This window comes from Chlorocebus sabaeus, chromosome 14 (assembly GCF_047675955.1).
Source record: "Chlorocebus sabaeus isolate Y175 chromosome 14, mChlSab1.0.hap1, whole genome shotgun sequence".
Classification (NCBI taxonomy): Eukaryota; Metazoa; Chordata; class Mammalia; order Primates; family Cercopithecidae; genus Chlorocebus; species Chlorocebus sabaeus.
This window is the reverse complement of record NC_132917.1, coordinates 100,996,016-101,011,505: the sequence shown is the minus strand read 5'-3', so window position 1 is coordinate 101,011,505 and position 15,490 is coordinate 100,996,016. Positions and strand designations below refer to the sequence as shown.

The window sequence follows — 15,490 nt, the reverse complement described above, 5'->3', positions numbered from 1 at the left end:
TAGAGATGTTTTAAAATTGTATTTCAAACAGGAAAAAAATCAGTCTCCATATAATTAGTGAATGTAACCAGATTATTTGCAATCAACATATACTTAATGCCTTATTACCCTAATGGAAGTTATTGTAAGTGATGATAAAATTGGCAGAAATAACTTATGCTAAGTGATGATAAAATTGGTATTATTAAGTGATGAAAACCTTTTACCTTCCGCTGTTTTTTTTTTTTTATTTCCCCATCTCTAATCTACCCAAATTCATCTTTAATGAGAGAACCTGGAGGACGCATTTATGGTACTTAGGCCAACAAGGAAAATACGGCAGTTTTTACCCACAGCCAGAACACATAAGCCAATCTCCAACCTCAGAGGGCAGAGGCGAAATGGACAGTTGGAAAAGCTCTCAACCTATTGTTTGTAAGCTTTATATGTTCTTGCCTATTGGTGCATTCCTTTTTGTTCCTAATCTGTGGTTTCCCTCTTGACCTGTGACTCCCAGTCTTTGTGTCAGAGAGGAAATCAGAAACAAAATGATTATTCTGCAGGCAGAAGAAAAACAAATAGAAAGGTATGTGCTGGCCAGGTGTGGTGGCTCGCACCTGTAATCCCAGCACTTTGGGAAGCCGAGGTGAGCAGATCACTTGAGGTGAGCAGATCACTTGAGGTCAGGAGTTTGAGACCAGCCTGGCCAACATGGCAAAACCCTGTCTCTACTAAAAATACAAAAATATTAGCTGGGTGTGGTGGGGTGCACCTGTAATCCCAGCTACTCCGGAGGCTGAGGTATGGGAATCCCTTGAACCTGGGAGGCAGGAGGTTGCAGTGAGCCAAGATCGTGTCACTGCACTCCAGCCTGGGAGATAGAGCGAGACTCTGTCTCCCAAAAAAAAAAAATAATAATAAAGAAAGAAAGAAAATAAAGAAAAGAAAAGAGGAGAAAGGTTTGCGCCACGTAAATGAGAGAGGTCCTTGGAGCCGGAAGGGTGGGCTTCTTAGCCTCGGTGCTAGGAACTAGGAATGGGTAACAACGGAAAAATCACTCTCCTTGGCAGGTATCAGGTCACCCGCTCGCACTTGACTGATACTTGTGGGACACCTTGGTTCTCTTTAGGAACACATCTTTGACAACCTGAAGGAGAAAAAAAAGTAAACGTGGATTTCTAAGTTGGCTGTAACTGATTCCAGCTTTCCTGCTAAAAGCTCTAATGATATCTTCATGTCAGTGTGAGTGAGGTTGATGAAGCAGATGGGAACCTGTTTTCAGGGGTGAATGAATGGCAAATCGCTGCAGAAGGGCAGGGTTGGCCTGCAGTTCCTAGGTCATAATGCTCTCAAAGGAAACAAAGCCGTGTATTTCCATTCCTCTCCCCCCCGCCCCACCCCCAGGATATAAGCTCTGTGCAGATGGGCACTTTGGCTTGTTCGTTCAACCACTTCCTCCTCAGCACCTGGGACAGGGCCTGAAGGAGCTCTGTCATACTTGGATGAGGACACACGTGATGATGACCATCACCCAGGTTTGAAAAGAGGAACTGAAGGAGTTAATGATCCCTTACTTCCAAACCTTCTCATCTTTCCAGAACCTCCCTTTCTGCCTCAGTTTCCTCTCTCTTTCCAGAGACTGGCATTTGGAAGCCCTGGGTCTTTTTGATTCTTCCTCCACTGCTTGCCATGTTCCATTCATTGGCAAATCATGTCCTTTCTAATCTGCAGTGTCCTTTGCATTCCCTCCGCCAGGTACAGGGCTGGACCCTGTTGCCTAGGCAGCTACTGCAGCTTCCTCTCTGGTCTCCCTGCCTCTACAGTGCATCCTGCAGTCTAGGGCCAGGTTGGTCTTCCTCAAGGACATCTGTGGTCATTTTCTGTATGCCCAGGAATTTGCAGAAGCTTCCTACTGTTCCAGGCATGAAGTGCAGTTCCCTCGTGCAGGCAGGTAAGGCCCCCAGGATGGAGCCCAAAGTCACTTTCTTGGCCTTGCCCTCTCTGGATACATGATATTTTGATAGGGCTTCTTTGATGCTGGGTACATTTTCATGGGGCTGTTTTGAAATGTAGGTTTTAGTATTGTTCCAGTGTGGTGAGGCCTAGAGATCAGGAGATGACAGCCATTGAAAAAATAGTTTGTTACTCACAGTTCCCGAGAAGTGAGGACAGGCCATGCCATGCAGGACCACATGGGAAGCACCAGGGGCTGTCAGGAGGTAGAGCGAATGAGGCGGAAACATGGGTGAGAGCCTTTATTGTGGTTTCTGCAGGAAGGAAAGGACGAGGCAGGGTAGGCAGGCTTAGAATTGGCTGGTCTGAATAATTTCAGCAGGCTTTGGGGTGTCGATGTCTTCCAGGGCTGTCTGGTACTTGGCCTTGGGTGATTATAACCTACTGGCATAGTAAAGGCAAGTCTCTTACTATCTCTAGGATTTGGCTAGCCCTGGAAGGGGCAGTCTCTCCTGAGTCAAGCAGGGCCCCAAGATGTCAAAGCACCAGGAAATACGGACAAGAAAAAGCATGATTAATACAATGGTCTTGAAAACCCCTCAAATTATTAGACTATTAAATAACGCCTCAACTAGTCTTACCCCGTCCCTGGGCTTCCCCCACTCTAAGATTCACTCCAATGCAGACACTGCCCACACTCCTACCTCCAGCTCCGTACTCGCCCTTAATTTGCTGGAAAATGCTCAACAGTGATGGGAAATTAGACTTCAGCTCTTCGTGTTTGCTCTCTGGGGAACCGCTGATCCTTAAATTTAGATGTACCCCACGCCTCGGTCTCAGCACGGATGGCCACTTCGGTGTCTGAAAGCCTGTTGTGGTCCATTTCCTTTACAATTGGCTATTAAGAATCCAAACCAGTCATCTGTTCAGCTAGGCATTTGCCATTTGCCAATTCATAACGCTTAAAATAGTCATCTCAAACTATTCTGTTAATTTTTAATAGGCTCTGTCTGTGCAACTGGATGCTGATTCCTGAGAACAGCCTCTCTGCTCAGCCTCCCAATTATTGAAGACCTTGGCAAGCCCCTGAAGGCTTTTTTTCCATCTCATAGCCTTTTATTCCAGTTTTAGGATAACATAAATTCCACCTGATTACTCACTTCCCTGTTTTGTCCACACTTAGTCATTAATCAGTTTTATTAAAAATGGTGGCTGACTCAACTTGCCATTTATGTAAAAGCAGTTAACCTTCAGTATTTGAGAAGAACCCTCTTTTGAAAATCATTTTATTTCACATTTCTTGCTGGAAAACACTTGTGGGTAATGAACACAGAGATGAGAATAGGAGACTATAATTTCTTCTATATTTCTCAATATCTTTCTTTAAAAGAAATATGTTATTACCTTCTTAATCTATTAAGAATTATTTACTGTATTGTACTAACTTTGAAAAACACCATATATATATATATATATATATATATATATATATATATATATGCAACAGGTTAAGAATACTTATTTAAAACTATAATTAAGGTATATCCCCTAATCTGACAATAAATGAAATAGTAGATGTAAAAAAATGCTTTTGTGGTTAAATTTTTCTCCTCCAAATTTCTTTTATGCTGGAGGATTTGGAAAACAGCTCTCAAGGAATAATTTTGTTGTCTGCTATTCATTATGGCAGTGTTTTTAGTACTCTAGATTTTTTATCTATACCTAGATGCATATATAAGAATAAAGGAGCCGGGCATGGTGGCTCAAGCCTGTAATCCTAGCACTCTGGGAGGCCGAGACGGGCAGATCACGAGGTCAGGAGATCGAGACCATCCTGGCGAACACGGTGAAACCCCGTCTCTACTAAAAAATACAAAAAACTAGCTGGGCAAGGTGGCGGGCGCCTGTAGTCCCAGATACTCGGGAGGCTGAGGCAGGAGAATGGCGTAAACCCATGAGGCGGAGCTTGCAGTGAGCTGAGATCCGGCCACTGCACTCCAGCCTGGGCGACAGAGCGAGACTCCGTCTCAAAAAATAAATAAATAAATAAATAAATAAATAAAGGACATCCAACTTTGAGTGGCTAATTGCATGTGAAATAGTGAATCGTAGGACACAATCATTTGCAAAACTTGTAGGATCAGCTAATGCCAAATTTGCCCATTAGCGAAGATGATTAACATGGAGCCGGGCTTGCCTGAGTGGGTGATAATACAACTTTGGACACTGTGCTAGCTAAATATTTTTATGTAGATTTTCTCATTCGATCTTTAGAATATGCTTAGGAGGCAGATACTGTGATGTTTTCCATTTGACCAATGAGAAAACTGAGCAGAGGCTTAGGGAGCCAGGTCCCTGACTCTGCCTTGGGTTCAGGCTGCTCTCCGCTGGGCCACCTCCCTTACCACACCGAGGGCCAGTGTATGGATCCATTCTTTCACGGCTGCAAAGAAATACCTGAGACTGGGTAATTTATAAAGAAAAGAGGTGTACATGGCTCACCATTCTGCAGGCTGTATAGGAAGCATGGCGGCATCTTCTCAGCCCCTGGAAACTTACAATCACGGCAGAAGGTGAAGGGAAGCCGGCACTTCACATGGCCAGAGCAGGAGGAAGAGGCTAGGTGTCACACACTTTTAAATGACCAGCTGTCATGAGAACTCACTATCATGATGACAGCACCAAGTGGGGGATGGTGTTAAACCATGAGAAACCGCCCCCATGGGCCAATCACCTCCCGCCAGGCCCCACCTCCACACTAGAGATTACATTTCAACATGCGATTTGGGTGGGGACACAGATCCAAACGTTATCAGGCGGCCACCACTTTTCTCACAGTGGCCAGCTCAACATCACAGTATGCCCTTGAAGAAAATACAATGATCACACATGACCTGGAGATTTGAGGACTATGTCTTGGTGACCATATGGGCCAGGAACTGCTGAATGTCGACTGTCATTATGGAGATTGCAAGCTTCACGGGGGCAGGATCCATGGGAACCTCGCTTCCATTAGTCCCTGCAAACCCCAGCCCAGTGCCGGGCCCACCGCAGAGCCCCACTAAGGACAACCTCATGGACAGAGCTCCTGCCTAGGAGGTCACCGGGGGAGTCAGGTGCCTGGTTTCGACTCTTGCCTCTGCTCTTTGCTGTGTGACATTCGGCAAGTCACCTCACCTCTTTGAGTCTCAGCTTTCTCATCTCCAAATATGAAGATGAAATCTGCTTCCTGGATGGTTGTGAAAACAAGTGAGAAATTATTGTGAAAGTGTTTTGTAAACTGTAATTAATATAAATATAAGCAATTAAGCAAGATCCAATTGCCTTGCAAAGCACTGATGGTGAAGCCCAGGGACCTCCAGCCGCCTGCTCTCCGGGCACCCTAGCCATCCCCGGGACCCCAATGCCTGAGTCCTTATTGGGCGGGTTCCCTTGGAATGCTGAGAATAAAGGTGAATATACTTGATAATGCCAAAGGAACTTCAGGTGAAAACTCCACACAGCTGAGTCCCTCTGCTGGTCCCGCTTCAAGGCGGAAGAAAGGTGATCTATGATACTCACCGTCACTCACTGTGTGCTGGCCATGTCCCATCACCAATGAGGCGAGCAGAATGGCCTGGTTCACAGAGGGGAGAGGCTGACACCACAGCCTGGAGGGCGGGCACAGGCCCCGGAGTGGGGCAGAAGCCACGGCAGGCTGACTTCCAGGGCTGCCATCCAACTCCAGAGCCCCCAACCGAGGGTTCTGCACGGGGGTGCCCAGACAAGCTCCCCTCTGAGAACCCGAGGAGTTTTGAGGCTAGGATCTGTCTATCCCGCTCACTGGGGCCCATTCCCATCTGGGAGATAGTGCCACAGAAGCTGCTGGCTCACCAAAAATTAAACCTCCAGCCAAGTCCAGGGCACAGTCTGCAAGGACCACCGTTCACTGAATGCTTGTGAGGCGGCGTGACGGTGCACGGCCGGCCCGGAGTTGCTGAGCCCCTTGAGGGGTGGGTGACGGCAAATGGTGGTGCTCCGGGCAGAGCGGGGAGGATGAGGGGGAGAAGGGCTGTGCTCTGCCGAGGGCAGGTTTGCAGGGAAAAGGTTTTAGTTTCTGCTTTTTATTAAGGTGAGATACACGTAAGAAGCAGCATTTAAAATTATACAGCACAACCCAGGAGCATTTTGTGTCTCCCCAGAGGCACGCAGCCATCAACCCTTTCCAGTCTGAAAACACGCCATCACCGTTACAGGAGAGGCTGTGGGGAGTTTGGAGCTGTGAGCCTGACCACCTCCTCCAGGTAAGTCCTCAGCGTGCCTCGTGCTGCTTTTGTGTCAGTGGATTTCAAGGGGAGAGCCTGGGGGAGTCCACATCTGACTCTTCCTCAGGACAGGCGACACAGGAGCCGAAGGCCAGTGGGACCCGCACCTAGAGTCAGTCTGGGGGTGGCAGGAGTCAGCAGGAGGCCACTGAAAAGGGGGAGTTTGTGAAGCCACCTTTACTCCAACTCCAAGGACAGAGAGGCCCCAGCTGACCTCTGGGTTATATAAGCCATTTGTGTGTCTAAAAGGCAGCTTCCCAAGCTCAGCACAGAAATTTCTAGCACATAAAATGCCTTCCTCCGAGCTGTACCCATTGTGCCTTGCATTCCAGAAGCAACTGTGCTTCAGACAGCTGCTGTAAATTGTCCATGAAGCAAGGCTGTTCTCCTATTGGCTCTGTGATCATCTCCAAGGCAGCTTCCCATCTCTCACTGTTTCTGCCTTGGGCTGATAATGGCGCAAAGCAGGCGAGGAAGGGAGAGGGCGGGGAAGAGGGGCCCGAGCTCCCTGCTGGCCTTCTGGGCAGCAGCCTCCCAGGAGTAGGCGGCGTCCAGCTTCCTGGAGCCACAGCCAGGCCCAGGGCATTAGCTGTGCCCCTCCCCCCGGCCACTGCTCCCCACACCCCAACCTCTCCTCTTGTCTAGAGTCAGAGCCACATTTTTTATTTCCCTCTGGTGCATTTCTGGTATTTCTTAGTTGTTTTACCGAAAAGTCACTTTGAAGAATATCTCTATTCTTTAAAGCGAGGTGTACCTATGTACTCTTGAGCTAACATTTTATTTTATTGAGGATTTCCTTATATTGTGATTATTTAATGGACAATCTGCCCTGCTGGGAATGGCAGCAAATAAAACTATTGACAGGAAAAAAAAAAAGATGCACTTTCTGAGACACACTTGGCAAAGTAAATCCAGCTTCTTACAAGAAAAGAATGTAATGAATTTTTCTCTATTTTTAGTGACACATAAATCCCTTTAATAGGTTTGAGCTCAAAACTCCATATTTGTCTTGGCCTGAAGTTCAATTTCCAGGGTAAGTTTAAAGGACAGTGTGCTTGTCCAGCTCTGTGCATCGAGTCTCCCCAAGTGGGCAGAGAGGCCTGCAGGATCCAGGGCGTCACGGCCACCCTGCAACTGGGGCCCTCAGACATGTCCAGGGATAGAAAGGAAAGGGCCTCCTCTTGACTTTTCTGGGAGGAGATCAGATGGGGATAAAAATGCCCACCGTGGGCCTGGGAACAGCAGTTATCATATCCCAGTCCGGACAGATGGGAGGGAACAATTTTGAAGTCCACACTTAGGGAATTTAAACGAAGGCCTCAGTGGGAAGGGGGTGGGATCACTACATTGCAATGAAAGATGGAGAAAAAGAAAAGCATTGCAGCTGCTGGGTGCGGTGGCTCAAGCCTGTAATCCCAGCACTTTGGGAGGCCGAGGCAGGTAGATCACCTGAGGTCGGGAGTTTGAGACCAGCCTGATCAACATGAAGAAACCCCATCTCTACTAAAAATACAAAATCCGCTGGGGGTGGTGGCACATGCCTGTAATCCCAGCTACTCAGGAGGCTGAGGCAGGAGAATCGCTTGAATCTGAGAGGAGGAGGTTGCGGTGAGCCGAGACTGCAGCTTTGCACTCCAGCCTGGGTAACAAGAGTGAAACTCCATCTCAAAAAATAAATAAATAAATAGAGTAAAATAAAATAAAAAAGAGAAAGAAAAGCGTTGCAACCTAGGGTCACTGTAAGACTCTAAGCCTCCCTGTTGGACAACTTAATTTTCTTTAGGTCTTAACACAGACAGAGAGCCTTTGCCCTGCACAAGGCATATGGCTAGGATTATGTAGAGAGAGGCAGGCCCAGCATTGGCAATGAGGGGTGACTAAGTAGACAACATTAACGAGAGATCAAGGCCACGGCCAAACCGAAAGTTGCTCAAGGGCCACACCATGTCACCAGCCCCATAGGAAGGCAGAGGCATTGGAGGCTGCTGACGGCGAACAAGAAAGGGTGGTGTCTTGACTTCAGAGGCAAAAGACCCCAAAGGACCACATGGGACTAACCTAGGAGCCCTGCCAGGAAGCTAGAAGGATGTTGTGGGGTGGGGGGAAGACGGGTGAGAGAGTAGTGAGCAAAGCAACCAGCAGACCCACCTCCATGACCACAGCCTCAGGTTGCCATGGTTTGGGAGTCCCAACCCATATATGTTTACATCAGGGCAACACACTTGAGATGAAAGAACAACACTGCGGCTCACGTTGTCTGTAGTCCGGAGATCGCCCTTGTTCTTACCACATGCCATGATTAGTGAAAAAACATGGTTCAGAGTTTCTGCGATCAGGGAGGGGCTGGCATCACTAGCTAGGGGTGTACCCACGGTTCACCTCCTTCAACATCTGCCCAAACTGGCTGCCATACGAGCAGCCAAGACACACTGCATCACTGGAGGACAGCCCATCCTTTCCACCCCGCTTCCTCCTTCCAACTCCCCCAGGAGTCAAACCAGGTGATACCCCCGTGTGCCTGGCAAACTGCCTTTGTATGATGCTCTGTGCTGCTTGAAGCACTTGAACATGCTTTCACTCTGTCCCCGTCGGCCCTCAGTGAGACAAGCAAGGCAGGGATGTGCATCATAGCTTAGTCATTGAGAGACTAAGCCACAAAGAGGCTCCGCCGCTGCTCAGGGTCAAAAGCCCTGCGCTAGAACCCAAGTCTCTCCAGTTCTGATGGATGCGCCATGGCTCCCACAACCCATGGGATATCAGCATCCTGCTGGGGCGATTTTTAAAGTATCCCTTTGAAATGCATGTGGCATAGACATAAATAACTCATTTTTAAAATGTACATAATCTTAAAAATTACAACATACAGAGAATAGCCTCCATGAGACTGCCAGCATTGATAGCACAAAGCAATGGAGAATTGGAAATCAATCTGTTTTCCAGGTCAAAATCCTTTAGTACAAGCTCTCATTAAAGCCTTTTAAAAGCACCTTTGCTGCCTTCAAGTTCTTTAAATGTCTTTTGCCTTCTTATCGCCTTTTGTGTGTGTGGTAAGAACACTTAACATGAGCTCTACCCTCTTAATGTTCAAGTGCACAGAACTGCATAATTAACTGGAGGCTCTGTGTTGTGCAGCAGAGCTCTGGAACTTGTTCTCTGCACTTTAAGCATAAACGGCACCACCTGAGCCCCTTCCATGAGGTCACCAGGTGAGTCTGTTATTCCAGTCATAGCTGGGAACCTGCACAGTGCGTGGCCCCCGGGTGTTTACTGGGGAGGCAACAGAGTGCATGCCTATTGTCCTGGTCTCATTTTTCAGAACGTCTGGTGGAGAGACAGGCTTTGAGATTTTTCTGACTAAATCACAGTAAGAAATCTACTCCAAACTTTACATTCTAAACTTGCATAATTTGAATCACAATGGGATCTGAGATCCTCTCAGTCTATGCCCAGGTTCATTCCCAGCAGTGCAGACATTGACACCCGGCCGTTCTCCTTACAGTGGTGGAGGGACCAAATCTACCGAATGTTCCTTCTGTCTCAGGAAACAGAAGGACCGAGCCAATCTAAATTTCATTTTTTAAGAGAATTATGTTTTGAAAGGGGAGATTTATGCAAGTTTTCTGTTTAATTCAGAGCTACAGAGAAATCTAGATTGATCACAAAAGTAGTTTCCACCCTTCCCCGTGGCATTGGAAACAGCACGTGCTGCACATGCCATTGTGGAGGTCTGACCATCAGCGAATGCACTCAGTCATTGAGAGAACAAGACAAAACCCCCACACTACTGAGCACCTCATTTTGATTTTTACGCCCAAGGCCAAGTGTTAAATAGAGCTCCTCTGCCTTGATGAATGAATACATATCTGTGATTTACAAGGGATAGCTGGCTCAGCAGACACATTTACGTGTGCTAATAACTGCAAACCAGGCAGCAACTTCCCCATATATAAAAATGATAACTGATAAATAAGCCAAACTAAACAATAACATCAACAGCAAAAAAGCTCTAAAGGAACACCACCACCACATCTTGAAAACAGGATTTTTTTCCTCCATACTTTTCCTCCGTCCTTCTGCCTCAGCTCCAGGGTGAGCTCTTCTTAGAAGGACTCTGCATTGGTTGCTGTCTGCTTGCTCCCCACCCAGATCTCTTCTCTCCCTTCCTCTGCTCTGTGTGTGCCCCAGTAGTAGGCTGCCCTCTGCAAAATGCATTGTGCTGGCAGGACTTCTGGTTGAGTTCAGCCAATGGGAGAGACTGGCAAGAGATTGGAAGGCACGAAGAAAAAGAGGGAATTTCTTCTTCCTTCTTCCAAACTTTGGGGCCAGGCCTCTAATTGTAACCAGGTCCATAACTCTGCCTGTTTGCTCCAACAGGACTGTTTCCTTTTCTTGTCCCTTAGCCCCAGGAGAAGCAATTGAGAAGAAACAAGGACCCATTCCTAGGTGCCTACTAGGCCTGTCCCTCCCAACTCCCCATCATACATGCAAATAAAGGAAAGTCTTGAGTTCCTTCAAAGGAAACTCTAGGAACCTAGCTAGCCCTGAGAAAGTAAATGAGCAACTTGGTAAGCAAGAAGGTGATAGCAACTTAAAACAATAGCCAATGGAAGAGATGTTTGATTCCCTGTGGAAACTAAAGATAACATCTTAACATATGTCCTTGAGTTGTTCCTCAGAAACCCTGCCCTCACCAAATGAATCTGCTGGCCTGTAGACCTCAGATAAGAGGAAACTGCAGACTAAACTCTGACCACAGTTGTTTGTTCTAAATTTCTTCCTGAGGGGCCTGGAGGAAGTCACACCCACAGGCCACACCCGACATTCTTTTCTGCTGACTCCAAAGCTTCTCTTCCTTAGCCAATTGCAAATCAGAAAATCTTCAAATCCACCTATGATGTGTAAGGCCTTCCGCCACCTTCAAGATATCCCACCTTTTCAGGCCAAACCAATGTCTAACCTGCATGCATTGATTTACAATTTTGCCCGTGACTTCTGCTTTCCTGAAATCTACCCCTGCCTTTAAAAACTCCTGCTTGCAAGCCATCAGGGAGGTCAGGTCTTAAGCATGAGCCGCCCAGTTCTCCTTGCTTGGCACCCTCCTTTCTCACTGCAAAACCTTGGTGTGAATGTTTTGTCTGACTGCACCAGGTGAGCAGACCCCAGGTGGGTCCAGTAACACAATGACTCCTCAGTGTTGCAACACATCTCTTGTTGGTTCCTTAAGCTTCTCACACCCTTGTATCTGATCCTTTCATCAAACTCCCTCTGCTTGAATTTTGTTTCCTGCTGGGACCCAGACAAATACAAACTCACTTTGCCACTCAGGATACATGAGTTAGCTGCCTTCTGATGCCCCTCTACATTCTACTCTGGAGGCATTTATCAACTTCATGGTAATCATTATATCTATGTTGGTCTCCACATAAGACTTTGGGCTCACTGTGGCCTAAGGCTGGCATATTCACCTTTCATCCCTGGCATCTACCACGCTATCAGGCCTATAGTGGGAAGTTCGTCAACACCGCTTGAATGCACACGGAACTGTAGGTTAAATGAACAGGGTCTAAATGTTCTTCCAAACAAGTTACCCTTTACTTTTCACTTTAGTCTGTACCTTCATTGAGCACTTGTTACCATGGAGTATGAGACATGTTTTTATTACAGGCAAGGGGTCCTGATCCAGACCCCAAGAGAGGGTTCTTGGATCTCATGCAAGAAAGAATTCAGGGTGAGTCCATAAAACGAAAGCAAGTTTATTAAGAAAGGGAAGGAATAAAAGAATGGTTGCTCCACAGACAGAGCAGCCCCAGGGGCTGCTGATGGCCTGTTTTTATGGTTATTTCTTGATGATATGCTAAACAATGTGTGGATTATTCATGCCTCCCCTTTTTGGACCATATAGGGTAACTGTCCTGATGTTGCCATGGCAACGTCATTGGTAAACTGTCGTGGCACTGACAGGAGTGTAGCAGGGAGGATGACCAGCGGTCACTCTTGTGGCCATCTTGGTTTTGGTGGGTTTTGGCCAGCTTCTTTACTGCAAACTGTTTTATCAGCAAGGTCTTTAGGACCTGTATCTTGTGCTGACCTCCTATCTCATCCTGTGACTTAGAATGCCTTCACCATCTGGGAATGCAGCCCAGCAGGTCTCAGCCTCATCTTACCCAGCTCCAGATGGAGTTGCTCTGGTTCAAACGCCTCTGACATTTTGACTCGTGGAGGGAAAGTCACTCTGTAAATATCCAGCAAAAAAACAATCCAGATTGGGAGTGGGCAGTCAGGAGCCGCCTAAACCAGGGCTAGAAAGCTACAATGTCTACAGGGTCAGGCAGGTGATGTAAGTGATTAATTTAGTTAGGTGGGAGCTGAATGAATTGGAGAGAACATGCCCTGTCTAAAGTGGGCCACTGATCCTCAGCTTCAGAAAATGGAGTGCTGAGACCATGTGGACCTGGTGTCTGTTCCCAATTTTCAAGAGATGTCCAAAACACTGGATTTTTATTTTTAAATGTCCAGAACTAATCCAAAAATAGAAAAACACTGAGGGAACCAAATGCAATATGTCAAGAGACCAGAGGCTGCCAACTTCCCATTGCTGGCTTAAACTATAGACCTAAAGGCCAAGCAAGAGTTAGCCAGGTAGAGAAGTCTCGTGTGTGTGTGTGTGTGTGTGTGTGTGTGGTGTTAGTGTACACACACATATGTGAGTGCATATGGCAGGGGCTGGGAATAGGTGCTTCAGTGGAAAGAGACTTCCAGGTAAAAAGAACAGCATGAGCAAACATCCCAAACAAAGTCAGAGCTGGCAGGTTGAGAAAAGAAGAGGAATTTCATTGGCTGAGGAATGGGACATGAAGGAGACATGGTCATGGAGAGGCTGAGTGAACAAGCAGGGCTGGTAGAGAAGGGCTTACTGGGCCAGTGTGGGAGGCACTGCTGATTGTGCTATCCCTGGCCATACTTCTTCACAACTGAACCTAATTTATTTAACTAGGAGGCAGCAAGTCACTGAGAGGAGTTGAGGCCCCTCCCCACTCCAAAATCTAAGCCAATCACGGTAATATCCCATGACCACTCTGGGAATTGGTTTCACACTAGAAAGAATGCAATGCTGTGCTTGCGGGGAAGACAGTAGGGAAAAGTGCTTTCTACAAAGATTTTCCTAATGACTAAGAGTGGAACAGGAACAAAGGTCCCCTCGCTGCCTTTTGCCTTTATTTGCCTGTGGGTATATTCTGGCTACATCTTGGGATCGAAAGAAAAACCAACCTCAGAAGAAGCAGCAATGTGCTGGAAGGCAGAGCGGCCAGATGCAGAGAATTTCGTCCATGATGAGATCATTGGGCTAAAGAATTAAGAGGTTCTGAAGCTTCTTTTCCTGGGACTTCTTGTTCTGTGAGGTATTCAATTTTCTTATTGTTGACCCATTATGAGTTCTGTTGTCTGATAATTACTGCAGGAAATGTGCGGAGTAATCACCACTGGTTAGGAACTTCACACTTTATCCCTAGGGCACTGGGAAGCCATTGAAAGGCTTTAAGGAGAGAAGTGTCCTAAGTTGAAGGATCACTCCTGCTATGGTGAAATAAAGGGACACTGACAGGCAAAATAAGACTTGGGGAGGAAGATGTATCTTTCATTTTGTCCCAGAAATTCAGTTCCCTGAGGAATCTCTTCCTTAATCTGTCACAGCACGTTTTGTATGGTTGGTCCTTATGTTTGTTCAGTGACTGAGATGAGTTGCTGAGTGGCCATCCCTTCCCTTACGGCCAAAATAGCTGGAGGTCCGCCTCCAGACGGGTCAGTAGAAAATATCCACAGGTTTCCTTAACAAGAATTGTCAGTTAACTTTTTTCTTTTCTTCCTTTTTTTTTTTTTTTTTTTTTTTAAATCTTTTCCTTTCTTTTTTTTTTTTTTTTTGGCAAAAAATATTTCTATTGCCAGAACCAGCTCTGTAATCAATTGACAGAGCATAGTACAAAATGAATACATGAAGCCCCTTGTCCAAAAAGAGGGAAAAAAGTGCCATTAAAGGTACTAAAATACAGCCAAGTGTGGTGGCTCACCACCACACCCAGCTGTAATCCCAGCACTTTGGGAGGCCAAGGCGGGAGCATCACTTGAGGTCAGGAGTTCGAGACCAGCCTGGCCAACATGCTGAAACCCTGTCTCTACTAAAAATACAAAAATTAGCCAGCCATGCTGGGGCGCACCTGTAATCCCAGCTACTCAGGAGGCTACTCAAGAATCGCTTGAACCTAGGAGGTGGAGGTTACAGAGAGCCAAGATCGTGCCACTGCACTCTAGCCTGGGTGAGAGTGAGACTTTGTCTCAAAAAAGAAAAAGGTAGTAAAATAAAAAGGTTTTCACTTCCCTACGTACATCTCCTTTGTTCATATGCATGTTCCATTGCCACATTGGACTTAACTTGCAAAACACAAGTTCAAAGAGCTATTAAGAATTTAAAGCTGGTGAGAGCAGAGCATTGAATATCCAGCCTGCGACCCTTCCAAGAGTGGGGTCCCATGGGCCTGAGCAGGTCTTGCATCCATGAAGCCAGTCCTGCCTGGAGCCAAGAGCTTCAAGCTGTGAGGTACACGTGCAACAAGCGGGCGGGTAGGATGGAGGGACACGCAGGGCTGGGTTTCTAGGGTACTGATTGCATTCCAGTTATTGATCCGTGGGCTTTATAATTATGACTTACTGGAATGTGTGTTTTTAATACACTTCTTTCTATCTATATTATATTTTCCAATTATAAAAATGCAAGCGAATGATAAAGATAAATTCATCATCGTGGGTTTAATGAATTTTCTAAATTTTTCTCTCCTGGGATCTTTTTCTCTGTTTTCATGATTGTTTTGGGTGTTTCTACCATGTCATTCATTTCCTTCCAACATCTCAGGAGTAATCCAGATGCACAGGTGTCAGGTTGCACACTTCTTTACGATCCTGCAGCACAGTAAATAAACCCAGAACAGAGTTCAGGGAGGAATGAAAAAGCATTGACAGAGATAAAAAAAAATTGTTTCACACATCAGAAAGCACAACTGCCTCTCTTCAGTGCACAAATGATGTCCACTCCCCTGTCTCATGGCTGTAAAAAGCCTTCGTGTTTGTTCCATACAGGCCTTGTTCTTCTACAAAGGACTGGGCTAACCTCTGTCTCCAAGAGTAACAGGGTCCACACCCTGCAGGCCACCCACTGTGCCTTCTCCACCTGTCATGACAGCACTGCTACTCCTGCTTATGTG

The 15,490-nt window shown here is 46.5% G+C and overlaps 1 long non-coding RNA gene across 1 annotated transcript; it reads right to left on the bottom strand.

Moving 5' to 3' along the window:
* Positions 1-2,043: 2,043 nt before the first annotated feature.
* LOC140713448 (uncharacterized) lies at positions 2,044-4,549 on the bottom strand. Its single transcript, XR_012095524.1, has 3 exons — positions 4,435-4,549; positions 2,637-2,830; positions 2,044-2,376 (listed from the first exon to the last, which is right to left on the bottom strand). It is a non-coding gene; the product is annotated as an uncharacterized lncRNA (long non-coding RNA).
* Between the last annotated feature and the right edge of the window lie 10,941 nt (positions 4,550-15,490).